This window comes from Xenopus laevis, chromosome 6S (assembly GCF_017654675.1).
Source record: "Xenopus laevis strain J_2021 chromosome 6S, Xenopus_laevis_v10.1, whole genome shotgun sequence".
In the NCBI taxonomy this organism is placed as follows: Eukaryota; Metazoa; Chordata; class Amphibia; order Anura; family Pipidae; genus Xenopus; species Xenopus laevis.
Genome location: NC_054382.1, coordinates 98,411,247 through 98,439,151, shown reverse-complemented (window position 1 = coordinate 98,439,151; position 27,905 = coordinate 98,411,247). Strand labels below are relative to the sequence as shown.

General features: G+C 38.9%; 1 protein-coding gene across 2 annotated transcripts in view; it reads right to left on the bottom strand.

Moving 5' to 3' along the window:
- Window positions 1-26,639, bottom strand: part of dtna.S (dystrobrevin alpha S homeolog) — a 126,744-nt gene extending 100,105 nt beyond the window's left edge. Inside the window, exon 1 of one of the 2 annotated variants that reach the window (XM_041567115.1) lies at window positions 26,421-26,639. The gene's annotated coding sequence lies outside the window, so the exon portion shown is untranslated. The remainder of the gene's footprint in view (window positions 1-26,420) is intronic. The other variant, NM_001091074.1, reaches the window with a different exon arrangement.
- Between the last annotated feature and the right edge of the window lie 1,266 nt (window positions 26,640-27,905).

Below are 27,905 nucleotides of genomic sequence, written 5' to 3'. Positions count from 1 at the left end.
TGAACTTGACTCTTTACTATTTTCCATGGCAATCTGATACGCTTCTTTCATTCTTTTAGCCCAATTTTCAGCATAGCCTCTTGCAGTTACCCTCTCTTTCTCGCCCAAAAGCCCAAACAGTAAATCTACTGGCAGATGTGGATATCCATATAATAGGTAGAATGGTGAATATCCAGTTGATTCATGTCGGGTACAATTATAAGCAAGTACCATTTGCTGTAGGTAATCTTTCCATCTTTCTTTCTCCTTATCGCTGAGTGTTCGTAACTGTAGCAGTGTCCTATTGAATCTCTCAGCCAGATTGCCTTGGGGATGTTAAGCGAATGCCTGATACCTGCCAATTGTTGAAGGGTACAGAACAACTCATTTTCAAACTCTCGCCCTTGGTCATGGTGCGACCTTGCTGGATATCCAAAGCGTGGAATGAAGTCATACTTCAGCAGAAGTCATGCTTCAAACGCTAAGCAGCAGTACGACCAACTTGTTTTTTGTTGGGTAAGCTTGGGCAAACCTTGTGAAGTGGTCAGCCACTATTAGAATGTATTCATATCCACCTTTACTAGTCTCCAAGTGCAAAAAAAAAAGCTCTAAAGGTGTTGAGGATTTAATGCTTCCCATCGGAGCTCTAACATGAGTGACTGGTTTGTTCTGTTTGATGCAAGGGCACTTTCTAGTGACATCATTTTCAATCTCCTTTCTCATAAATGGCCAGTGAATCTTTCTCTTGCTAACCATACTACTCGCTCACTACAAACATGACCCATGTCATGATGAAGATATTTCAAAGCTGTCTGTCTGTACTTGGCTGGAAGAACTAGTTGTCACCTTTCACCAGTTATCACGCATGAGCCCCCAAAAAACTCTTACAGGCCCACGGTGTGGCCGTGGCAACAGTGATTCTGTAAAGAAAATGAGTGGAGACAGAGCCAATATTACTGGTGTGCTGCTTCTTCCCAAGTGACAAAACAGCAGCTCTCTCTGTCTAAACTCCCTCACAGTGTGGGCTTATAAGTGACCCCTCTTGATGGGAGTGTGAATAGATAAATCAACTAGGCTAGTTTATAATTTTAGGTTGTATGTGTGACCTCATATTTACTGGGTCACACATACAACCTAAAATTGCTCCTTCTTTATACTCCTCTATACAATACACCAAGATCTTTAAGGGCAGTGGCACACGGGCAGATTCGGGGAGATTTAGTCGCCTGGCGACTAATCGCCTCTTCTTCTGGGCGACAATCTCCTCAAACTGCCTTCCGCATGCTATAATGAGAAAACGCGGCGTTTAGTTTCCGAAGTTGCCTCATAAGGAAACTTCAGGTGACTTCGGAAACCGAAGCGCCACGAGTGCATTGGCACAGGCGATTTTTCATTTTAGCAGGCAGAAGGCAGGGGAAAGGCAGTTCGGGCATATTGTCACCCCGAAGAAGAGGCGATTAGTCGCCAGACGACTAAATCTCCCCGAATCTGCCCGTGTGCCCCTGCCCTAAGCGACAACTACTTTACACTGGACAATGCTGGCATTTAATTTGATTCGTTTTAATTTGAACATAAACATAGCCAGATAACTAGAGACCAGAAAATAAAAAGCAGAAAGTTTTACCCAGCTATACTAACAAAACTATATTAAAAATAATTGTATTAAAAACCATTTTGATTATGACTCCTGTTACATTTCCATCTCCATTTCCTCTTACAAGCTGATGTCCCCAGGGTACTTATGTAAATATAGAAATATATCAAACAGCTTATGTGATTTCTGAATATTAATAACTCTACAAGATTATAAATCCAGTTCTCAGTTTCTTGTGGTTTTCTGCAGAAAAACAAATCACTTTCATGATTATCTCCTCTTTTCTTCCTTCTACCATACCAAAGAAAGCAGAGCTTAAATGAAATGTAGCTATTTTGTACAGTGCACTGTGGGGCTGATTTACAAATGCAGGGTGCTCATTCCAATAGCACCCTATTGACAACTGTTTTTCAACAGTCTACTACAACTTTGTTTATTTGATCTACTTTTAATTAATTACTTTTCTCTTGCACTCTGTCACAATATACTATCATTCATACATTTCTAGTTAAAAACAAAAAATGTTTACACTTTTAATTAGCATTTGCCATTTCTTTATGCAGTGTTTATGAAATAACAATTTTGTTTTCTTCTTTAAAATTCATTTTGAAAGAACAGTTTACAGGGTCGTTGACCCCCCCCCCTCCCAGGGCTAATTCAGAAGGTGAAAAAAGACACTTTACAATTTCAATATTAGAAAAACTTTGACACATAGAAAGTAGAAAGTAATTGGAAAAAGTTGTTATTTCTGGTGAACTGAAACCAACTAGTTGTTTGAAGGTGAACCACCCCTTTAAAGAACATCACTTCTATATAGTGCCATTACAAGACAAATTATCAGTTCACATTTCTTATTACCGTATAGCTTGACAGCAGCAATACCGACATGGTCAAAAATTGATTGGAATGGGTCAGTATCTCTAGTAAAAAAAAATAATAATAATAATTCACCCCCCACAATCAATGCTCCTAAGGGGTATTCACAGAACCAATTACTTTGATATGGGGTACAGAGGTGCTCTGTTTGTTATTTAGGGCTGAAGGCACCTTGATCCATCTTTAAGCTGGAGAACAGATATTAACAGAACGCAAGCCTACAAAAGAATTGTACTGCCTCTAGAACTGGATCTATCTGCTTAGCACACTGAGATAGGAGCAGGAGGGTTTAAAACATATCCTCCATTAATAGTGATGTGTATATTCCTATAAATTATAGGAATTTGTCAGTATCTTTTTAACATGCAACTAAAAATAACAGGAGCAGCACATCTACATTAGGGGATCATTCCTACACAGTACCCTACCAAACCTACAGCTGGTGCACATTTACAAGCAATCATTTTTCTCTAAGACTATTTTAACTTGTAGAGAAAAAAAAGCAATTTTATATTTACAATGTTGTGACCCCTATATTCCCCCTATATTAAATTGCTATTTATGGTTGCTAAGCAACAAACAACCCTTGCGACTGAATAGAAAATACCTCAGGGACATAGAATAAAAGGCAGCTGTCAGTTATCGCATCACTGGGCTATATTGCTAGTCAGGCTCTGTCTTTCCACTGACATTCCATATATTTCTTCTATCTTCTCTCTCTCCCATCACGTTGATGGCAAAACAACCCTAGGCATAAGGGATGGCACTTCATTATATGTAACAAATACTTATCTAGAAAAACCCAGATCCCAGGTAGTACTAATTGAAAGATCACATATCTGCACATATAAATATATACACTGCCACGTGTTTACATTTTATGAAGAGAAAATCATAGGTACAATTTACAAAATAAAAGTGATTTCAAAGAATTTCAGTAGGGGTGAATTAAATGTACCTAAAAATACATTTAAATGTAAACCTAAATATTAACAGACCCTGGTCTAATTACCTTTTCAAAGTGCCTTTCTTATAACCCAACTACACAAATACCATAAAACAATACCCACCAAGCTCTATGATTGAGCACAATTGAATGGATAATAGTCCTATACAGAGCAATGCAACATTTATGTGAAAAACAGTTAGTGATAACTGATATGAAACAATACAACTCCATTTGGTGCACATTAGTCCTGTAAGCTAGTGTTTCATAACCCTTCATACGGGAACCCAAACGTGTTCCTTGAACTAGCCTTGTAAAACAAAATTGGTCTATGTACCATGCTATATATCTCCTTGTAGAATTAAAAATAACTGTACCTTTTTACAATGTTACATAATATATATACAGTATCAGTAAATCAAACTCAAAGCAAGAGTTAGGGAAAAGCCGCCATTGAAGAATAGGCGTTTAAAAGGAACATGTCTTTGGAAAACATGTTTTTTTCAAAACGCATTTGTTAATAGTGCTACTCCAGCAGAATTCTGCACTGAAATCCATTTCTCAAAAGAGCAAACAGATTTTTTTATATTCAATTTTGAAATCTGACACTGGGCTAGACATTTTGTCAATTTCCCAGCTGCCCCAGTCATGTGACTTGTGCCTGCACTTTAGGAGAGAAATGCTTTCTGGCAGGCTGCTGTTTTTCCTTCTCAATGTAACTGAATGTGTCCCAGTGGGACATGGGTTTTTACTATTGAGTGTTGTTATTAGATCTACCAGGCAGCTGTTATCTTGTGTTAGGGAGCTGCTATCTGGTTACCTTCCCATTGTTCTTTTGTTTGGCTGCTGGGGGGGGGAAGGGAGGGGTGATATCACTCCAACTTGCAGTACAGCAGTAAAGAGTGATGATAAAATAATCCAAATTTTGAAATATGATTTCCTTTTCCTCTGTAATAATAAAACAGTACCCTGTAGTTGATCCAAACTAAGATATAATTATTTAATGTTTACATAATTTTCTAGTAGACTTGAAGAAGGTATGAAGATCCAAATTATGGAAAGATCCATTATCCGGAAAACTGCAGGTCGCAAGCGTTCTGGATAACAGGTGCCATACCGTCATTTTTCAATGGTGAATGCGCCAAAAGCTCAAGTGTTGGCACTCACATCATGAAGAAATCTGAAGCTACAGAACATGGCGCCCATGAACTCCGCTAGTAGAACACTAAGCGGGGGGAATAAGAGAGGGGGAGCCAGTGGAGGGTGGCAAATAGGGACCTTTAAATGTAGGGAGGTTTACTTCTCCTTTGATGTGCTTTGAATACATGTCCTATGATCTGATTTTTTTATAACATTTATAAGTTAAATGCACATTTTACTGTGAAACAGTTACAGATTTAGATTATAAACATCCGCAATAAAATGGGATCATTGTTCATCTTTTTATATTATATTTTACTGCTAGACAAAAAGTACTTGGTTGTATGGAAAACGTCTTTAGGGGAATTAAAAAGGTGAGCCAAGGGCAGCACTAAAAGTGTTTGAGTGATAATTGAAACTGATGATGGCCCTTTATTTTGATTACCAGTGCCCTTCTCATAACTGGCTTTTCCCTATGACACGCATCTCCCTGACCGTTGCTCCTTATCCGTGCCCTGGTTTCATTAGGCTCACTCCAGCGCTTCTCCTATCCATCCATCAATTTTAGTGCCTGGAGATCAATGGGATCCTCGGTATAAAGCAAATGCTGAATGTAAATTAAGGGTGATTTTATGCCTCACAGAAAGACATTTTTTCCCCATCTACCAGTGAAAATGTAATTGAAATGACATGGGTACTGAATGGATTACCAAGTGTAAATCTTTTGTGAAGAAAAATTGTGCGTCTGTCATATACATAGAATAGAAGCCTGACTCAATGGAGGCCTGAGCATATATGGATATCAATAATTTATTCCGCCTTCCATTGGATTTTCCTCTCTCATTAATGTTTTAGGAAGACTGGTTAATGAGACCTGGCAATGTTCACTATACCGAAAATATATTAAACCAGAAAAAGGTAGGTCAAACAAATCTGCATATCAAGAGGAATCTTATACTGCAATAAAGAGCGATCTTTTGTAATGCAGTGAGTATGCTTCACAGACATGTTCAAAATAGAATGCATTTTTTGCAACAACTATTCCTTTTTATTTTCAGCGGATATATAAGAGCTAAAGTTATGCAATAAGTAACAAGGATGAAAATGTTTAATGTTTAAGGCCAGTAAGATGCAAAAGGACACTAAAGCATAACTTCAGCAGCAAGATGTCCCCCATAATAACATGAAGTGGCTCCCTACTGGGCTCTCCATGCTAGGGGATCCCTTATCCAGCACCCATTATCCAGAAAACTCTGCATTAACCAAAGGCCATCTCCTATAGAGTCCATTTGATGCAAATTATTTTAATTTTTAAAAATAATTTCCCTTTTCTCTGAAATGAAACTAAGCTACTTATTTTGGCACACAGGCACAAAGCAAGATAGCGGCACTTTAAATAGGAAAAGCATTTAGAACTAGTTCTAAATGTTGGCCAGCTTAAATATATTGCAATATATGGACAAACAATCCCTGTTTTGTTTAAAGGGTAAGGCATTTTTTAGTAGCAGTATGCACAAAATGTCGCTGTCTTAAATATATTGATAATGGGTTGAGTGCAGAGGACTCTTGTATTTGACTATATGTATTTTGTGGTCACAACCTCATTGCACCCCCGCCTAATGGTTTTAAAAAATAGTGGTGAGCACAACTTTCCCTTGTTTGTTACCATTATCTTGCCAAGCCATTGGATCCTGCAACATATTTTAACACTATCGGGTTACATAGGTTAACTTCTGTACCATTTCAAATACATCATTGCTCTGTACTTCCTTTGCCTAGACAATGCCTGTATCAGAGCCAACTATCTTTCGAAATAATCGCTTCCAGCACAAAGCCACATGTAGAGGCAGATTGCGGAAGGGCAGATAGTAAAGAGCAATGTGAATATTTTAGAAACAAACTGAATTTTTAACTGATTATGTTCAAAATGTTTATTCCCATGAGATAAAACTTTTTGAATTTTCACTATTGCCATTTTTACTTCTTAGGGTCTGGCCACACGAGCAGATTCGTGGAGATTAGTCGCCCCAACGACAAATCTCCTTTTCTTCGGCGCGACAATCACCCGAACTGCCTTCCCCCTGCCCTCCGCCGGCTAAAATGAAAATCTCCTGCGGCAATGCAAACGCTGCGCTTCGTTTTCCGAAGTCGCCGAAGTTTCCTTGTGAAGTTTCCGCAGGCGATTTTCATTTTAGCCAGCGGAGGGCAGGGGGAAGGCACTTCTGGCATATTGTCGCCCCCAAGAAGAGGAGATTTGTCGCTGGGGTGACTAATCTCCCCGGATCTGCTTGTGTGGCCAGACCCTTATGGTTTTTTGTGGAATCAGTTTCAAACGATATTCTACTCCTACAGTTTTCTCAGGTATAGCTATGGAATTTAAAATCTATTGGATAGTAGAAGACTTCATCTTGATGTGGGGCCCCATTATTAAAACAACTCTCTCCATACTTGGTAGTGCCCATGCTTCCTATCTTGCACTGCTGCTCTGCACCCTGTGTGCACCCAGCTAAATAGAGATCTGCCAAGTCCGGGACTGATTAATAGAGAGAAAAGAAAAGGCTAACACTGGACAGCTTGTACTTTTATAGGCATTGTTAAAACTGCTGTCCAAAAACAATTTAATTCATAGACATTTGATCATTAGCATTTTCAGTTTCTTCACCTTGTATGATTCCTCGTAGTAACTTTAAGCTTGTCTACAAGTTTATAAACCTGTGACCCCCTAACTATTTTTTTGACTGTTGCACTCCATGCACTGTTGTTTGGGAGATGTTGTAGAGAGCAGAAGGGCTGCAACTTGCACATATGAACCCTGTACAAATATCTGGCCTAAAACCCCGTGCATGTGAATTTAGTGCTTGATACCTAAGCAAGAAACATTTCTTCTTTTAATGCCTAATTACTGCAGTAAAGGACAGCTATGGTCCTTTACATGTTTTAGAAGTACAACTTCTAGTAACTGACCACAACAGTGCTGAGAACTTGTGCTCAACAACACATGGAGGGATGCTGCAGGTTTGTCACCCTGTCCTATAGTAAATTAAAGGATTGTGCCTCAAAATGCAAAGTATTATACCTTCAGAAGTCACTTTATGTAGGCGTACAAGCGCTACTGAAAATTACACACAAGAACAAAAGCATGCATTCCTCAAAGACAACGCAAATTATACACCTGTCAGATCCAATGCATCTCTACATGAAACTAGAAAATCAGAGCTTCTTTGGCAAACAGCAAGCCAAATTATATAGCTGATAGTTAAGAACTATCCAACATATGTGAATGCCGTACAAATACTAGAACTGCTAAAGCCCCAGAGCAAAATCTATTTTTAGGGGGCCAACCAAAAACAGAAAATCCAAAATTCCAGAACCGGAATTCTCCAGGGTTTCCCAACAAAAGCTACATAAATAGGTCTACTGCTAGTCTTACACCACCTAAAAACTCCATTTACAGGGCATTGTTGTTAAAGTCCTACTCTTATTTAGAGCTTAATCTAAAGCCCTTGGCTCCTGAGATGCTAGAATCATATCTCCTAGCATCACAGAATAAATAATCAGGGGAGCACAGCAAATCCAGTTTTGAAGTTGAGGGACAGTTTGTTAATCACAAAACCTACAACCCTCTCTTGCCCAGTCTTTGGGGAGAAAGTACTATAAAATGGAAGGAGGTCCAACCAATGTTCATCAAAACATGATGCTGTCCCCTGGTAAATGTAAAATCTGGATTCTACTGTATTCTGGCATTTTAGTGTCTAAAATGCACACATGGTTTTAAAAAGTGCACAAACAGCCCAAAAAATCAGAGGGGATACCCAACCCTTAGGCTACAGGGCTAAGACGCATACTAGTTTGAATCATGGGTAACTTAGAGACATAAAAGAGAGGGTTATAAATGAAGTTGGGGGACTAGTTTTAGTGCCAAGATATTATTAGACACTGTGTTAGTGGTCCATGAGGACCACTAACTAATTTAAACTCCCAGTGATTTTTATCACTTGCCTGAGGAGCTTTCTACAAAAAGGTGCATCGCCATCCTTTTAACTGCCCAGGGCAGGGTGTATGTGCAGTATAGTAATTTTTGGGAGAAACACCCAGCTTAAATCAGCACAAGGGTTAAACCATCCAAAGATACCCTGGGCTTGGAGATACAACTCAGCATCAGGCTGAAGTGAAGGAATCTATGAATGGAGAGTACTTATAGGGCTGCCATTAGAAATCATGGAGCCCCATGCTATATAGCAAAAAGAGCCGTCCCACCAGACAGCTCCAGTTATTAGTTCACCATTTGCCTGGGTAGGGTAAAGCATACAAGACAGCGTTGCCTACAATGACGTATGAGTACTGCAGTACAAATCTGTGAATCTGCTATTTTCTCTGTATATGCCAGCTTTTATGTCAATTAGTTAATTAGCAAATGTACTTCTCAATCGTTCTTTTAAATCTAGCCTCTGAATAGAAGTGAATGCCAAATGCTGTAAATACATGTGGGAACAAGACTAGGAATAATGTGTGCAGTTACTGTCTGTACCGATATCAGCTTCTAATGGCTTACTATAGACCAAGGAGGCATGCTAAAATTCAAATTGTCACTGTACAGCTCAACAAACAAGAGTACGGTTCCATGCTTTCAGGCTGGGACACTACTGTACCCACAACAGTTTAATATTTCTTTCTGGAGGAAAAAAAGTGTGAAGTGGGTTGTGGTGAGGGAAGAGCAGGTTGTGGCAAAAATGCCCTACCCACCAATTTCCTGCTGTCCACACTGCATTTCTTTCTTTCTATTGTGTACACATGGGCTTCTGTATCAGACTGTATGCCTTCAGTTTAAACCTCCTTGCCCCAGGCGTGAGCATGCTCAGATTGCTCCTCTTCACCCCCATCTCTGCTGTAATCTAAGCCCAGAACTATGAGTGAGCAGGGACTCAGGCAGAAAGTGATGTCACAACAAGCTAATACTGCAGCTGCTATCCTAAAAATACAGAGAGATTCTACAGCTTTTTACTCAGGTATGGTAAAACATTCTACAGAATAAATATAGCATTCTAGCGTGCACTATTGCAGCTAATCTATTGGCAATAAAATGCCTCCGTAGCTTTCCTTCTCCTTTAAAAGAACCTAGACTTTAGGGTGGCAGGGGATGTGCTCCCCTGTAGCATTTGATACAATACCACACAGAAGGTTACTTACTAAATTAAGGAATATTGGCCTAGAACATATCATTTGTACTTGTAGAGTTAACTTGAGAGAAGAAAACATAGCTATGTCTCTTTATAGGTCCTGATAAGGCCTATGAGATTATGTCATGCAGTTTTGGCCTCCAGTCCTTAAAAGTAATACTGAAACTAAAAAAACTACTCTTAAAATATTAATGTATAGTAAAAGTTACATTTAGGTCATGTTGATTTTGCTGATGGGGCTACTTTTATATGTAATTGTTACTTGAGATTCCTAAACCTGACTGTCCCTTCTCAGCCTGTCAGTTACAGTTTCTAATTCTAATGGCCTACTGCTACACAAATGTGGCAGCCCCCTCATAGAGAAACATAGTGGATGGAAAATTTAAACTATGAGGGTAGACTTTTAAGGTTGGGGTTATTTTCTCTGGAGAAAAGGTATGGGGACCTGTATACTCTTTACAGGTACAGTAGAGTTGATCCTTTTAGAAAGGATCAACACACCAGAGGGCACCCTTTAGATTAGAAGAACAGGACTTTCATGAGTTTGAGGCAGCCTAGGTGGTTCTTCATGGTGAGGGCAGGAAGGCTGTAAAATGCCCTGCTAGGTGATGGTAGTGAGGCAACTTCGGACGACTATAGAAAACGCATTGCCGCGTGTGCATTAGCGCAGGCGACTTTTCATTGTAGCCTATGGGGAAAAACGCTGAGGCAGTTTGGGGAGATAGTCGCTCAAAAGACGAGGCGATTAGTCGCCAGGCGACAAAATCTCCCCAAATCTCCTCGTGTGGCCTTACCCTAAGAGTGGCTTGGATTACTTGAACATGCATAATATCCAAGGCTATCATGATGTTAAGATCTACAGTTAGTTTAGTATAGGTATATTATAGTTTATAAATGTATGTAAAAGTGTATAGCTAGGTCTGTTTATATATGTGATACATGTTCTCTGAGGCCAGGGGCGTTTCTGGGGTTTTCAGTGCCTGAGGCAGCCTTTCAAATGCTGCAGTATTGCTACTGAAGAGAGAGCAATTGCACTCTAGGCTCTTTACTTTACCAGGAGCGGCTTTTTGCTGTTACTGAAGTTGAAAGGTGTATAGTGCCCCTTTAAATGAAAATACAAACCTTGTACTCAAGTAAGCCTAAGCCTCTTCGGCACAAATCAAATTCATACTACAAGAGGATGCATGAATGAGCTTTGGTAACAAACATGGGTACAAGTACAGATCTATGTATCGAAATGGACCAGGAATGCATTCAGTGACCATGGGATTTACTACTAAGTCAATAAAAGGCTCTTTTCCTTGGAATATTGACTTTATGAGGAAGAGATGAGAGAAACTCTGGCAGTAGGTGCATGTTTAGGATTAACTATACCACAATGTGCACCTCATTGGAGGGCCAAAATGTGTTCCATAGGGAATCAGCCTGCATCTGTATTTTGTTATTAATAACCTGTACTTGTCCAGATGCTCTTAGCAATCATATGTTCTTGTCAATAAATAAGGGCATTACTGAAGTGTTCACCTAGTATTATATACTTACAAGACTAAACAGAATTAACACAAATTAAATCTCATTTTTGTTTGCATAAGAGGCAGTAAATCCCTGGCTTGCAAAGATAAACTGAATAAGTATGTCCCTTTAGCATTGCTTTAAAATGGAAAGATATATCATAACATTGTTTTCTTGTTTTGTGACTGATAGGAGCCCGTTCAGCAATTACAGCATAAAGCAAAGTTTAAATTCCAAAAATGGTCATACACGTGTAGTGATAATTTGTCTTCTCTATTTTAAGGTGGCCATACATGGACCAATAAAAACTGCCTACAGACATTGCATGGATGTCTTTATTAACCCTTACTGCCATAGCTGCTGTTCATGAAGTAGTGGCTGCATGGAACATGGTTTCTCTGATTTTGAGCTTCTAATAGGTAGAAGCTGGCTCGACAACAAATTGCAAAAATTAGATTAATATATAATTAATACTATAATTAGGAAATAATTGATTGCTGATATTACATCATTGTCCACAATTACAGTGATTAATACAGCACATTCATAAATTGCTTACAAATACTATTTTATCTTAAGTATTAATTAGTGTGATCATTTGCAGTGGCACCATTATGCAAGAAATAGAGCAAATTTAACTGCTTGGGAAAACAATGGAGGTTATTGTAAGACTAATTTGTTGCATGGTACTTTAGTAAACATCGGATCAACCATTTAAGGGCAAGCAACACTGAACGCTAATAAAACATGCTTTATAAAAATGTTGTTACTCTGCCCTGCTAAAAATCATTAGGCTTTGCTTCAGCTCTTCCCTAATGTGCACTGTAGCAATGGAGGCAGATATACAAGGTTCTGACAAATGGGTAGTTTTAAGTGTTTTGCCCACTACATTATTATTATTTTTTTACATTTTTACTTTATAATGCATTAGAATATATGGAAAATGTCAAATGATATTGTTATACAATATATTTCCTTTATAGCCTCTCCCTATGTTTTAGCCCCCAGCAAAAGCAGATCTATGACTAGGGAATTCTGATAAAAGGATGGTTATCCAATTGAAACACTGGGTTGTCTTTCAGGCATTTTGTTCCATAATAAAATAGGCCCTGAGCACAGCACAAGTGCCATTTCTGTATCTGCTACTGGTGCAATATAGTGATACCTAGCCAGATATTCAGGTATTAGGAGCACCACTGAAAATTCAGAGGAGAAAGTGTGTAGTTGATATTATATATACAACTGATTTAATCCCAACTGGTCCCTTTGGTGCTGTCCTCTCTGCCCTACCCAAAAGCTGTGCCTTAATACTTCCAGAAACACAAATAAGGGAGCACAGGCAAAGCACAGTTACACTGTGTAGGACACTATCCTGCCTGATCACCCACTGCTCTCTAACGCTCTCTGACAGCCTCTGTGATCCCATGGAAAGCCATAAAATAATACATTAAAAAAAATCAATAGCTCCATGAAGGTGAGGGCAGTTTTAACACCTCTGTTATTGAAAAAGATTGTTCTTTAACACAAACAATTTGTTCCAAAATTCTTTTGTTGCAATACAGAGGGTTTGTTTACCATACTACTCAACCCTACAAATAAATCATGAATGGTACTCTATTTCAGATGGCTGAGGGATACTAGCAATATGCTACAAATTATTGATATGTCAGCCTTAGGACCCAATTTCCTATGGTTGGCACTTTTTTTACGTGCTCTAAGTTAGGTTGCTCCCTACATTTTCCTATGCAGCATCCTGCCATCTTTGTTGGGGCATGAATTAGAATTAAGAATTTTTATGTGCAATATACTAAATGCACAGAGCTTGTGTGCTCTGTACTAACACAGCAAGTAGCACTACCAGGTAAAGTGCTGCATTAAGCAGGGGGCAGGATTATGCAGCATAAGTCCAATCGGGGAGAATAAGACATATATATATATATATATATATATATATATATATATATATATATATATATATATATATATATATATATATATATATATATATATATATTGCCAAAGGCAATGAGTACATTGTACATCACATAAAGAAAATGTTTAATTTGTGCCTTAACTTAAGGAACAGTAACACCAAAAAATAAAAAGTGTTTTAAAGTTATAAAAATAATAATGTTTATATAAACAAGCTGATGTGTAGCCATGAGGGCAGCCACTGTAGATAACAGATAAGCTCTGTAGTATACAATAGTGTTTAATCTGTTATGTGCTATATAACCTGTGCCTTTTCTCCTTTTTCAGCTTTGACTGGCTGCCCCCATAGCTACACAGCAGCTTGTTTATATTAACTATAGTAGAGTTTCTGAAGCAAATACCCCAGTTGTACTAGTGCAGCACAACAGTGCATTATATTTTCATTCATTTAAAACACTTTGAGTTTTCGATGTTACTGTTCCTTTAAGGAACGGTAAGTGGGGCTTTTCATCTCAAGGTGCTCCATCTTCTGTACAACTACAGAAATGTTTTACCAGACATAGTCTGTATTGGGATTTATGGGTTTGCATGTCCTTATTGGCACCGTGGAAAACAAAAAAGACTGTATGTAAATATTTAACATTTCAGCTAAAACCTTTTTGACTAATAACAAAAGAGAGTTAAACATTTAGAAAGAAAAGTGTGTAAATGTACAAAATGCAAATTATACAGCACCGGTAGGAGGACAGAAAAGACACAATTTATTCAAGGAGCAGTTGTAAAAAACAAAAAGGAGCAATGTAACTTTGTGTCTCTCTGGTTCCTTTGACTTTGGGATTCCAATTAATTGTTCACTGGAGATCAATGGTACTGAGGGAGGGAGCTGGAAGATCATTGAATTATGTGCTTGTTAGGACCACTATTTTGGATGCAGTTTATGGATACCAGATCGGATTTTCAAGCAGTTTTTGAGGGAAACATATGGATGACATTTCTCTTTCTCTAGAGGTGTCTGCAGGAGCAGAAAAATTAGTGCCTAGTAAATGAGTGTCTAATAAATTAGGCACAGGGGCGACGTCACTGCCTTATTGATCCTTTGCAGAAAGTCTGCTTTGTTGTCTCCATTTGTGCTATCCATAAGGGTAAATTCCACATTATAATGCAGCACTAGCTGCCAGGTGCATTACCATTTCCTTGGATGGGAATCTCCATGGTATTAGAAGCAGTGTTCCTAAAATGAAGAGGCATACTTGCAATTCTACTGAGGCTGTCTGGACCCATGTGCCATGTTCTACAAACAATCTAGTCTACTATTCTACAACATTGACATGGCTATCCTATCTCCAGATTGCCTCTATTTATGAGAGCAACTGCCAATCCGAAGGCTAAAAAAGAATGTCTACTCTAAAAAGTTCAGGGATTTAGCAGACCAGTGGGAGTGTCAAGGTCAGTGATCCCCAACCGTGGCAACAGGTTGCTCACTAACCTATTGGATGTTGCTCCCAGTGGCCTCAAAGCAGGTTCTTAGTGGTGTAACTACCAAGGAAGCAGACCATGTGTTCGCCTGGGGGTACAGGGGGCTTGGCGGAGGCTTCCTTGGTAGTATGTGATCATACAGTGTGGCGGGAGATAGTTGGTGATGCAGGGTCGCTGCACGGGAAGGTATGCATAGCTGGGGGGGTCGCAGGTCACCTGTGATTAGGCGCATAAGGGGCCCAGGAAATTTTTTTCCCAGGGGACCCAGGCCCCCCAAGTTACACCCAGGTGCTTATTTTTTAATTCCTGGCTTGGAGGCATGTTTTGGCTCCTGTAGCTGCTAGTTCACACAGGGGCTACCAATCAATCACAGCCCATAACTAGTACCTTCAGGACTAAACTTGCAGCCAACTTTCATTAACATGGTATTCATGGAACAGAAAACTGATTAGTGGAGGACAATCTCTGTGTATCTGTAAATGTGTTATTGCTATATAAAATTCAAGGCTAAGACTGATGTGAATAATGTGCAAAGTCTATGGCAGAATAGCTCAGTACTATACAGTAGCATGATCGGGCCCGGGTGCAGGATGCGCACTCGGGTCCCCACCTCCGGAAGTGTGCCCAATCTCCACTGAACACGCATGCACACAAATATCTCTACAGCTTTGCCCCAATGAGACTCAATTGAATCTCTGAAAACATTTTGCCAACAGTCAGGCAAATGTTGCTAAATCACTAAATAGATTATAATGTTGGGAATCTGTTTGGATTCCCCAGTAGGATGTACAATAAATCTGCCTCTAGGACATTGAGGATAATGGGTGTTGTGCAAGGCAGTTTGGCATGTGTATGTCTGTAACAGATCTGATTGGTCATGTGGTGAAACTGTAAGGAGGCATGCACCAATGGATTGTTAGTGTAGCCTGTGTTAGCAACACATCATTTCTGACATCTTGGTGAAAAAGGCCTTTCAATATTTATGTGCCCATTGTTATTTTCTTCATCCCTGCTTTCTTTCTTGCATGATTTATAACTCCCAACAGAGCCTGCGAATGGGAGGGAAAAGGGCTTATTATGTTTCAGCACAAGTTTAGGTGGTTGTCTTGCTGCAATGTGGAAATTTGTCTTGCTTGTCCTCATAAAAAATGTCAACATTCAATGATGTATTCATATTTCCTAGGGGTGCCAAATAAGGCCTGTGATTGGCAAATTGGTAGCCCCTGTGTGCACTGGCAGACTAAATGATCTGTTTGGAAGTACACCAGGTTTTATACAACCAAAACCTGCCTTGAGGGCACTGGGAGCAACAGCCAAAGGGTTGGTGAGCAACATGTTGCTTGCGAGTTGGGGGATTACTGGTCTATGCTTATGGTATTAATATATAGGGGTAACATAATAAAATTTAAGGATTTATTAACCGGAATGCTTGGTACCTGGAATTTTCCAGATAAGGCATTCTTATGTAATTTATAGCTGCGTGCTTTAACCTTATGACCTTATGCCTATATCCCCATGTCTATAGGTGTCAGAACTGGGTGGCCAGCCTGTCTGTTGCACACACAGAATTTTGCATGACGTGCTAAAACTTACCCCTGAATACAATGATAATGTGGCCAAGAACATGCATAGTCGCTTTATGGACATCTTCAGCCTTTTTTCTCAGTGACCATTCACCTCTCCCATTTTAACAGAATAAATATGATGTAGATGAAAACAAGCTATGCAATATCTGTGTCTTCATAAAGAATGCTCCATTAAATGCAAGCTTCTCAGCACAAACTATGCAAAATATGCATTCAAAATCAGAACCTGATTGAAGCTAAAGATGATTATGAGTTCTGAAAAGTTATGCAAGACCGAAAACCTACATACCTAAATACCACACTGTGGCTAAACGTTGAGGTAGGAAATGTCACTGCATTTTACACAGCATATATATATATATATATATATATATATATATATATATATATATATATATATATATATATATATATATATACACACACACACACACACACATACATATATATATATATATATATATACACATACATATATATATATATATTTATACACACATATATATATATATATATATATACATATACACATACATATATATATATATACATATACACATACATATATAAATATATACATATATATATACATACATATATATATATATACATATATATACATACATACATATATATATATACATATATATACATACATACATATATATATATACATATACATACATATATATATATACATATACATATATACATATACATATATACATATATACATATATACATATATACATATACATATATACATATATACATATACATATATACATATACTTATATATATATATATACACACACACATACACACACACCTATGCATGGTTTTTCCCTTTAAAGGAAAACTTTACCCCCAAAATGAATATTTAAGCAACTGTAACAGGAAGAAGTATGGAAGCAAAAGACAGAAAGCTGTCATTTAATTGGCTCTTGCCCTAACATGTATGGTTTGTTTGTGTGCAATATCTTTTCATAGACACCTACATTGTTCGAGGGTTATAGTATTTCTTTTTACAAACTACTATGTAGTTAAGCCAGTATGCTGAGTTAATTTATTCTGCTTTCTAATATTATACCACTGATGCCATTTAAAACTTCATTGTATGTGTTATTATTTCAATTTCTAACATTTTCATAATGGATATCTATATCATAATAACTACTGTATCATTACTGCCAGCTCTGGCTCCAGGGGCGGTGAGAGCAAATATATTCTTGCTACTTCAGAAACTGAACAGTTACAGGCTCTGCAGAATTAATGTACTTAGCAGTGTATTTTGGAAATAAAGAAATTGTGAGTGCAAAGCAAAGTGCCTTGCAGAGCAGCATGGAAAGCATGTCCCACCAGCTGATACAATAATCAAAAATCAGACAGTTGCTGCTGATTTGCTATTTTTATACCCTATAGATTAACTTTTGTGGGGGAATAAACTAGAGATAATAAAAAGTCTGTTTTATTACTGGGATAAAGGACAATACTAACTAATTAAGGCAGTGTTATATAAATAAAGGGAGCCACAGATCTCTGTGCTCTGAAATGGATTGTAGATGCATGTGGCTAGTTGTGTAAAATGGAAGCAAATGCCCAATGCAGCTTTTTTGCACTTTTCCCACTGCATGGTGCATTGCAAGTGATACAATACGGACATGTTTGACCTGTAAAAACATGGATACCGGTCTAGGTAAGTGGTTGCCTAGGGTAGCCCCAAACTTCTGTACATTTTACTTACACATAAATAATGAATATTGAGTAAAATATAATTATAAGCAACTAACATTCATTAATTTAAACTGCTCAATGTTTTTAATGTTATTTGTAATTGTCTAGAGTTTAGACCAATACCATGTTTATCTATTGCTAATCTCTGCACTCACTAATGGTTCTCACCATTGAAACAATTTAATAGAAGCCTGATCTCCTCCAGCCAAGAGTCAAATGCCTGTAATATAAGATTGACTGTCAAGTTCAAATGTTAAATTAGTTAGAACAAGCAGTGCAAAATGGAAATAATGCTTTCAATATCAATTACAAATAACTGTAAAACATAAAGTTAGTAAAAACTGCTACAAAATAAATCAACTTTACTGTCCAGGCCTTCTACAGTCCTGACTGTCCCTTATTTATGGTGGCCCTAATGCTTGTAAATATTGTCTTATTTTTATCTGCAACTGAAATAAATTAATAATTCCAAAATTCTACAGACCACTGGTAGCCAAAATGGCTGGAAATCCTTTTTTTTTTGCTCTTTATGATCCTTTATACACTTTCTCCCCTACACTGATAATAACAAAGAGCTCTACTAAATGCTGAGTCCACTTGCAGCAATTTTCCTTCATGCATTAGCGGTGACTAAGTAATGACATGACCTATTTCCATAGGGGCTAAGCCACTCCATGGTTAATACCCCTATACTTCCCAGAAAATTGCCAATTAGAAATCACACAAGCATGCTGCAGATTCTGGCTTAGAAGTGAGTCAATGTGGCACTGTACATAAGCAACTAAGTGAGAGAATAAAATTATATAATTGCAGTTTACTGAGGAGATGTGAGCAAAATCCTGTGTGTGTGTGTGTGTGTGTGTGTGTGTGTGTGTGTGTGTGTGTGTGTGTGTGTGTGTGTGTGTGTGTGTGTGTGTGTATATATATATATATATATATATAACAAACAAGGGAAAGTTGTGCTCACCATTATCAATATATTTAAGACAGAGACATTTAGTGCATACTGCTACTGAAAAATGCCTTACCCTTTAAACAAAACAGGGATTGTTTGTCCATATATTGCAATATATTTAAGCTGGCCAACTACGTCAAAGTCATCCCATATCTGGCCAGTCCTATGCTCAATTTTCATCTGATTCATTAAGAATTCTATGGTTTAATTATACATTTTATAAAAGGGACGAATACGTTTTACCTGCAACTTACTAGCTGCTTTCAAAGTAAAACTCCCAAACTTGGCTGCCCTTTTATTAGACATTTTTTATAAGGCATTTTTCAGTAGCAGTATGCACAAAATGTCTCTGTCTTAAATATATTGATAATGGGTTGAGTGCAGAGGAATCTTGTATTTGTCTATATGTATTTTGTGGTCACAGCCTCATTGCACCCCCGCCTAATGATTTTAAAAACTAGTGGTGAGCACAACTTTCCCTTGTTTGTTATAGTTCTACAAGAGCAGTGACCAGCTCCATGTTGTAGCTCCCACCCTCTCCAATTATAGTCAGGTGATCCCACTGGTGTCTAATAAAAGGGCAGCCAAGTTTGGGAGTTTTACTTTGAAAGCAGCTAGTAAGTTGCAGGTAAAACGTATTCGTCCCTTTTATAAAATGTATAATTAAACCATAGAATTCTTAATGAATCAGATGAAAATTGAGCACAGGACTGGCCAGATATGGGATGACTTTGACGTAGTTGGCCAGCTTAAATATATTGCAATATATGGACAAACAATCCCTGTTTTGTTTAAAGGGTAAGGCATTTTTCAGTAGCAGTATGCACAAAATGCCTCTGTCTTAAATATATTGATAATGGGTTGAATGCAGAGGAATCTTGTATTTGTCTATATATATATATATATACACATAATGTCCAAACAGGTGAACGCACTCTTTCTGGATTTCAGATACATAAATGGATGCGTAGGTCAAATCTTCCAATACAATAAAGCAAATGGACCGCACTCCTTGTTTATCGTGAAGAAGTAGATGTGCTTTATTCACAATGCATTGGTCTGTGCTGGAATTAGCCCGAAAATCCAACTATTTCTGACTTTCTGGGCTAAAATCAAAAAAATGTGGGCTTTACGGGGAATAAACACAAAAAAAATTGAGCAATTCGGGGAAAAAAACTAAAAAATTGCATGTTTCAGATTTTTGCACGATTTTTTGGGTTTGTCCCTGATCTGATTAAATCGTGCTTTTTTAACAATAAATAAGCTCCAATTGTGGATTCTAGTTTGGTCTGACTTTTTAAATTAAAATAGTCAGAAAAATTTGGATTTTGATAAATAAAAAGACTGAATAACTCAATATCAGAGCCAGAACTAGAGGTAAGGCACGTGCCTCTTCTGCAAAGGTGGGGGGGAGGGGCATCAGGAACGTAACTCTTCTGCATCTTCCCCTAGTCTGGGCACTTGTGTCCCCCATCACTGGCAGCTCTTCTTGTACATTTCTTTATGGGCTGTGTGTAAGCTATCTTGTTTGCACATGCATTCGTCATCACAGGGGAAAGCAATGTAGTTGGCAGGGTTGCTCAAGATCTCCTCCAGACAATTGCTATTTGCTTGGTATTTTACTGGGTCATTCAGTAAAAAGTGATGCCATGCTTATCAATAAAGGAAACAGATAACAGAGATAGGAAAGCCAGTATTTTTCACAAAAGGTGGCAACTCAATAACAAAATACTCATGTATGGGTAGTTTTGACTCTTTTCTCAACAAATGGCAAGTTTTTGTGTGATTTGGCTACCTACATGGGCAGTCAAAGAGCACTGCTCTAAACAATCAAATCTGTATGGAAGAGACAGTTGCTGGTGGCAAACGCACCGACATCGGACAGCTGGATGGACTGACTGCAAATCATAGGAGTTACATGACATATCATGTCAAATCATATTATGCATATTTTGCTTTTGTTTTGCAGGTGGTAGTGCACAATTGTAACAATTTTATTTGTCAAATGGACAATTTAAATTTTTTTTACTTCCTTGTTTTGTGACAAAAAGTCACACAATTTCCCTCCCCACCCCTAATTTGCATTTGCAAATAAGGATTCGGGTTCGACCAGGCAGAAGGATTCGGTCGAATCTGAATCCTGCTGAAAAAGGCCGAATCCCGAGTAGAATCCTGGATTCGGTGCACCCCTAGCTCCTTTATAGTGGTCCCTGCATTTCTGAAGAGTGAAATTCCTGGTAGCGTTTAATGCTGTGATTGGTTGTTTCTACAACCAAACCACCTGACAGTTGCTTACACAGAGAGATAAAATAAAGAAAGATATAATAGCTGCTTACCAATTTATTTGATGGTTTATACTTAAACAACTGGGTATTTCTTTATTTGTTACTGTATATAAGGCTCAATATAGCTGGGGCTGGTGTTCCTCTTGCTTCAGTGTTAAACATTTTAGAGTTCACCTCGGAAAAATGTTCACACTTTTTGTTCATTCCTACTTTTTATTAGTATATTTATCAATGTGTGACAGTTAGAGTTCATCATTTAATAAATATGCTACTAAAAAATCCCATAGGAATGAACAGAAATTGAGTGAGTTTCTCACATTTTAATAATTCTTTACCTCAGTGTTAAGTTCTGATAAGAGATTTGTCTATTTATTTGCCTTGGTGTGCAGAGCTAACCTAAAAGAACGATCAGTAATATTCTCTGCCAAGGTAAGAATACAATGTCCCTGTTGGTTGCTCTGCCAGCTTTAGAACATTTCAATGCAATGAGATTGCGTTCTTAACCCTTCCCAGAAGAGAACTGCTACTACCTTTAATCTACAGCTTCTTGTCCCTCCCCTCCCAACATAAACCAGGAGGTAATTTTGTTTTGGTCTATGGATACCTACAATGCAGTTCACATAACTAATGTATCAAAGAGATTTCGAGCTCTAGAACTTTAGCAGACTAATTGGCATCCTGTCATTGCTAACATGCACAGGCTAAATTATTTATCTTGCCTTTTCCACGTTAGCTTAATTTGCATGCCTACTGCACCAGAGCTGGACAGATATGTATATATATATATTTCTTGGGATATTCTGCATTTTTCCTGTATGTCTCATTTATTGCAGGAAAACAACTTCTGCAGAGAACAGGTGGGTTCCATGTGCATTCGGTGCTAATAAACATACATACTTTAAATGTCAAAGATCACCCCTTACTGTTACTACATATAAAAATTTTTAGCAATGTATATAGCAAGCAACACAATTCCAATTTATGTTCACAAAGGTAACTACAATTTGAATAGGGAAAAGGACAGAAGCAAAAGGCAGAACAGCAAGAAAAAAAAATAGATTCAAAATAAAATATACTGGGTTGTGAGCTGAATTTTCTATATATAAGCTACCTAAGTAGTTACACAGATCTGTGGCCCATTTTCATGGTGACATCCACCTTAAATAAACTTTTAGAGAAATTTAAGATTTATAGCTGGCAAAACACTGACAATTGCCCCTCCCAGGGGCATAACTACAGATGAAGCAGACCCTGCGGCTGCATTGGGGCCCAGGAGGTATAGGGGTCCCCATGAGGCCCTAATTAATGAGTACTTGTAATATATAGGTAAAGCAGGACAAACTTTGGATATGTTGGTGGCCTTAAAATTAATTTGCTGTGGGGCCCAGTAACATCTAGTTACACCACTGGCCCCTCCATTGATATTCATGCTGATCACCTGGACCCTTCTAGCACACTCACAGCAGGTCATCAAGTTGATATCATTACAGTTAGTGGGTGAGGGTAATCGACAGCATTTTTGTGTACACCTGCCCCCAAGCTTGAAAACACAAGGGTGGGAAAATGCTGTGAATAGCCCCTGATTTTACTTCTTTTAGGGAGAAAACAAAACAGAATTTATTTGATATCCAACAAAATATGACAAATTAAGGCACTTGTGCAAACCCAGACCTTAAAGGAAAACTACACCCCTCAAACAATGTAGGTCGCTATAAAAAGATATTGCATAAAACAGCTTCATGCAAATAAACCATTTTCATAATAATATACTTTTTTAGTAGTATGTGCCATTGGGTAATCATAAATAGAAAATTGTCATTTTAAAAAATAAGGGCCGCCCCCTGGCAACGTATAATTTACAGTGCACACAATCAAGCTAAACAAACCATACATGTTAGCTCACATGAGCCAATTAACAGACAGAGTTCTGTCTTTTGCTTCCACACTTCTTCCTGTTAGGGCTAGGCCACACGGGAAGATTTCAGGGAGATTAGTCGCCTGCCGACTAATCGCCGTGTCTAATCTCCCTGAATGGCTTGCTGGTATCTTGCACCCGCTAGCACTAAAGTCGCCTGCGCCTATTCACACGCAGCGACACGTTTTTCAAAGTCGCTCGAAATTGAAAAAAGTATCGCCGCGTGTGAATAGGTGCAGGCGACTTTACCGCTAGAGGGTGCGAGATACCAGCAAGCCATTCAGGGAGATTAGCCGCCTCAAAGACCAATCTCCCTGAATCTTCCCGTGTGGCCCTAGCCTTACAGTTAGAGTTGTAGTATTTCTGGTCAGGTGATCTGTAAGGCAGCACACAGACCATCACAAAATGGTGGTTCAAGGCAAGAGATGGTCTATATTTACTTAAATATATAGACCAGTTTGATAAGATTCTTTAATATGCCACTTAATTTGTAATAAACCATCTGTTTCTCAAGTATTTATTTTGGGGGGTATAGTTTTCCTGTAAGGCTAGTGCCACAAAGGGGCTGAAATACGCAAGCTGAAAATCAGCCCCAGCGCAAACACACACAGATGAATTTGGAGCAAAGCCTTTCTTTTGGAGTCCATTTGGACACACCACTTAAAAACAGTCTTTTTCTTTATTGGATCACATGGTATAATGCAAGGGTTAAATAATTTCATATTGCTGTGCGTTATACCCTGGGGTGCAGATATCAATGCTGAAAACGCCTTGATTCAATTGATGATCAACTTTTCAAAGTTTTAACACCAGCTTCAGATATGTTACATCACCTTATGCCCATATGATGTATTTAAAAGTCAAAAGTTGCAGAGCGACAATGTTTCCCCCCCCAAATTTAACATTATAAACAAGACAAAAAATACCAACTCCCAATTTGTTCTTACAAATCGGTGATATCCTTAAATGGTACTCCAAATTTATAAGTGGTGCCCAGAAACATTTGTTCTGTATGGTTCATGCACCTGCCAGTGTTGGTGCTGTGGATGCCTGGGAATAATGGCTGCAAATGCTGCAGATCATAACCTTGGTTGGTGCATTTTGTTAAAGAAAAAATGTGCAAGTAAGAGGTCCAGGGTTAGTGATTAGAATCACTTAGGGGTGCCTACTAGGCACCCCCAGTAATTTTAAGTCCTTTAATACCAGAGGAACCCAAAATATATTATTTACGAAAATAATGGGTGGCTTTTGTGAATCTTAATTTTTTACACCATTAATATTTCCTGCTCTGTTTTACTGAACACCATCACTGTAAAGAAGCCCCTCACGTGTGAATTCAAGAAAACATGTCTCATGATTCCCGGGAGGTGACTTACACTTAAATGCAAGCAATCTCCTAAATCTAATGCAGGATCCATTAGCACTGGCTTCATCTGAAATCACAAACCCATATTGACTGCTGCATTTCTGACTTCCCTTATAAATATCTCAAGGGGCAGTGAAAGTATCCAAAGTAATTTTTGAGCTCAAAGAAGTAGGGATGCACCGAATCCAGTATTCGGTTTGGGATTTGGCCTTTTTCAGCAGGATTCGGATTCGGCCGAATCCTTCTGCCTGGCTGAACCAAATCCTAAATTGCAAATGCAAATTAGGGGTGGGGAGGAAAATCGCGTGACTTTTTTGTCACGAAACAAGGAAGTAAAAATTTTTTTCCCCTTCCCACTCCTAATTTGTATATGCAAATTAGGATATGGCTTTGGTTCGGTATTCGGCCAAATCTTTCACAAAGGATTCCAAATAGTGGATTCAGTGCATCCCTACAAAGAAGCAGTGGCAGCAAAAGCTGAGGCTGTTCCTCATTAAATAGTGAACCGTTACAGCCCTTGATAAAAACAACTAGGTGATTTTGGTATCACAGGTGTAATAACCTACTTTCTTGAATGTGTAAATATACAGGCACCACTTTATCACCTTGATGTTGTTGAGTTGGGATGTCCACCCTGCAACCCTCCCAGCTGCTGAACCCAAATTCCCACCGACCTGAGACAGTTTCCAGCTTAGCTTTCAAAACATTCTGGGAGCTGTAGTTCAACCATGGAAGGAACGCAGGCAGAATATATGTATTCTATAAACAAAAATGATTGTTATCAAGTACTGAAACCCAGAACGAGTGCCGATAAGTGTCTCCGGGGCCCTTGATTTCGGATGCATAAATAGATGTACAGTAATTTCTATCTTCATAGGATTTCTCCTGCTAATCATCTCACAGTGGGAATAAGCAAGTATACTGACAAACACTGTGGTTTCCTTCTGTGCTGCACAATGTAACAGTCAGGGTGAGTGAGAAGCACAATACACACATTATCACATATAACACACATAGTGACTCATAACTGGAAGCATCACAACAGGCTTCAGTCCCACTCACTGCTGAGTGCAGGGGGGGACACAGGCAAAGGGTGGGTTGTGAGTGGAATTATGTCTATATATACGGTTGGGATAATAAAGCATGTCACTATCTATTCTATTGCATACAACAAGCACTGCCTGACAGAACCAGCACTAAAGCATTAGCCCAGGCAGATGTGGTCTCCTCTTCCCCCCCTCCTCATAGTCGTCTCTGTGCACCGACCTCATAGCAACCTAATGGCACCCATATCAGCCAGCCTGTGTGTAAGGCACTGTAGGAGCACTAGCATCATTCACACATTGATGATATTATCATTCTACTGCAGCTATTCATAATGGGGACATCTAAGGACAGAGGCCCTCCTGCTCTGTTATTTATTACAGTCCCACCTTAGGCTGCCACATTGAGTCAGGGAGGCTGCTGTGAGCTTATTGGTTATCAGGGCAGGTATTTAATAAATGGCAGGGATGCTTTACTGAGGAACTACAACCTGGCAGCTGTGTGTGGGTGATGATGGGATTTGTAGTACAACAATACCCTGATGGCTGCAGCCCATTGATTTCAGTCCATCACTCGCTGGTAGGGATATCCCATCATCTGATCAATGACTGACACAACAAGGACGAGGCAAATGCAGCGAGTAGAGATTCACTGAGCTCAAGCACAAGCCATACAACAGCGCTGCTTATTATTCACCTTTAGCGCACAAATCCTTTTGGTTTTAGCGAGTGGTATGTCCTGTCACATATTGAGCTGCCACACTATGTGCCCATTCCCAGGCACAATATCCACGTGCACCCCCAGTCGGGCAATGGTACAGCCTGTGTAGCCCCACTCAGCGGGGTCAGCAGCACCTGTGCGCTAGTCATATACAAATACTCCCGCTAGCGATGTGATCTTACCGCTTGGAGAATAGTCCCGGCACATGCAGCGCAGCGCTGCTCCGGTGGCTCAAATAGGGCAGGGAGGCTTCGCTTAATCCAAATGTGAGTAGGGTCGCTCTGTGTTTACTTTACTTCTTGCACCGTCCTCCCCGCTGCGGTCTCTGCGTCTCCCAGCCCAGCTGCCAGAGTACGTCATGCTAGCGTTTAGCCGCACCTCGCTATTCACCAACGCACCTTACGCACAATGCGCTGCCGCCTGCAGGCTAACAACAGAAGCGCCCGGCCATGGAGCGATGAATTCTATTGGTTGCTAACTACACAGCAACCTCCTTATGAATTATTGTATCTATATTTCATTATATTTTTTATTCTTTAATGAATTATGAATGTTCCTTAGAATATTGGCTCTTTTATCCTTTTTGGATGAATTTTCGTTTTCCATTCACGTTTATAATTCATTTATAATTTATATCATATGATACAGATCAGTCTGCCATTCTGCCTTATTTTATGTGTTTCACCTTGTAATTGTATTGACATTACATTTTGATCTCGTATACATATACCACAAACTAGAGTCCTGCGTGGGTCCATTTTTTGGGACCCGTACCCGCAACCCGCATTCTTACCCGCTTGGACCCGCTACCTGACCTGCAAGTACCTCATCCGCAACCCAGACCCGGTGACCATCAAGAATTAGGAAATGCTGTCATTGTAAACCGGAAGTGAGGTAATCGGAAGTAGACATGACCAGAAAAAAGCAGTAAATATCGCTACTGAGAAGACCCGCAGCTCGACCAGCAAACCTGCAGAAACGCCGACCTGCGTCAATACATTTAACCCGGAACTTTAACCTGCAACCTGATTCCTTTAATTCAGGGGTGCCCAAAAGGTAGATCGGGATCTACCAGTAGACCTTTAGCTGGTGATCAGTAGACACTGTCAACAAAGAGCTTGTCTATTTCAGCCTCCTGTTTCATGCTTTTCATTGAGATATTTATTACAGTTTATTTATTAAAGTTACATAATATATAGTTGCTAGTCAAACATAGCAATATGCATTTGCTTATAAATCAATATAATATTGAAAGTAATGTTTTCAATGGAACAGAATGCTAACAATCTTTTTTTCGATGTAGATCATTATGGGGCAACATCACTAAAAGTAGACCCCTCATTAGTAAAGTATGGGCACTCCTGCTTTAATTAATATCACTTGTTGCTTTTAAAAGTGTGTTTATATAAGTATGCTGTCAGCAGGGGTGCGCGCAGGCTTCTGATGAAGTGACTAGCACAGTCACGAAATGTGTTGAGCCGTGCACTCCCCTGCCCCATCTCCATTTGTGTATGCTACATTTTATGTTTGTAAAAAGACTGAATAAATTTGGATTTTAACCAAGATTCCCATTATAAGAGACATACCCTGTGTACCAATCCGGTGATCTTTAAGTGTGCTCCTGATTGCATCTCTTTACAGCTGCCCTAGTGACCAGAGTGGAATGG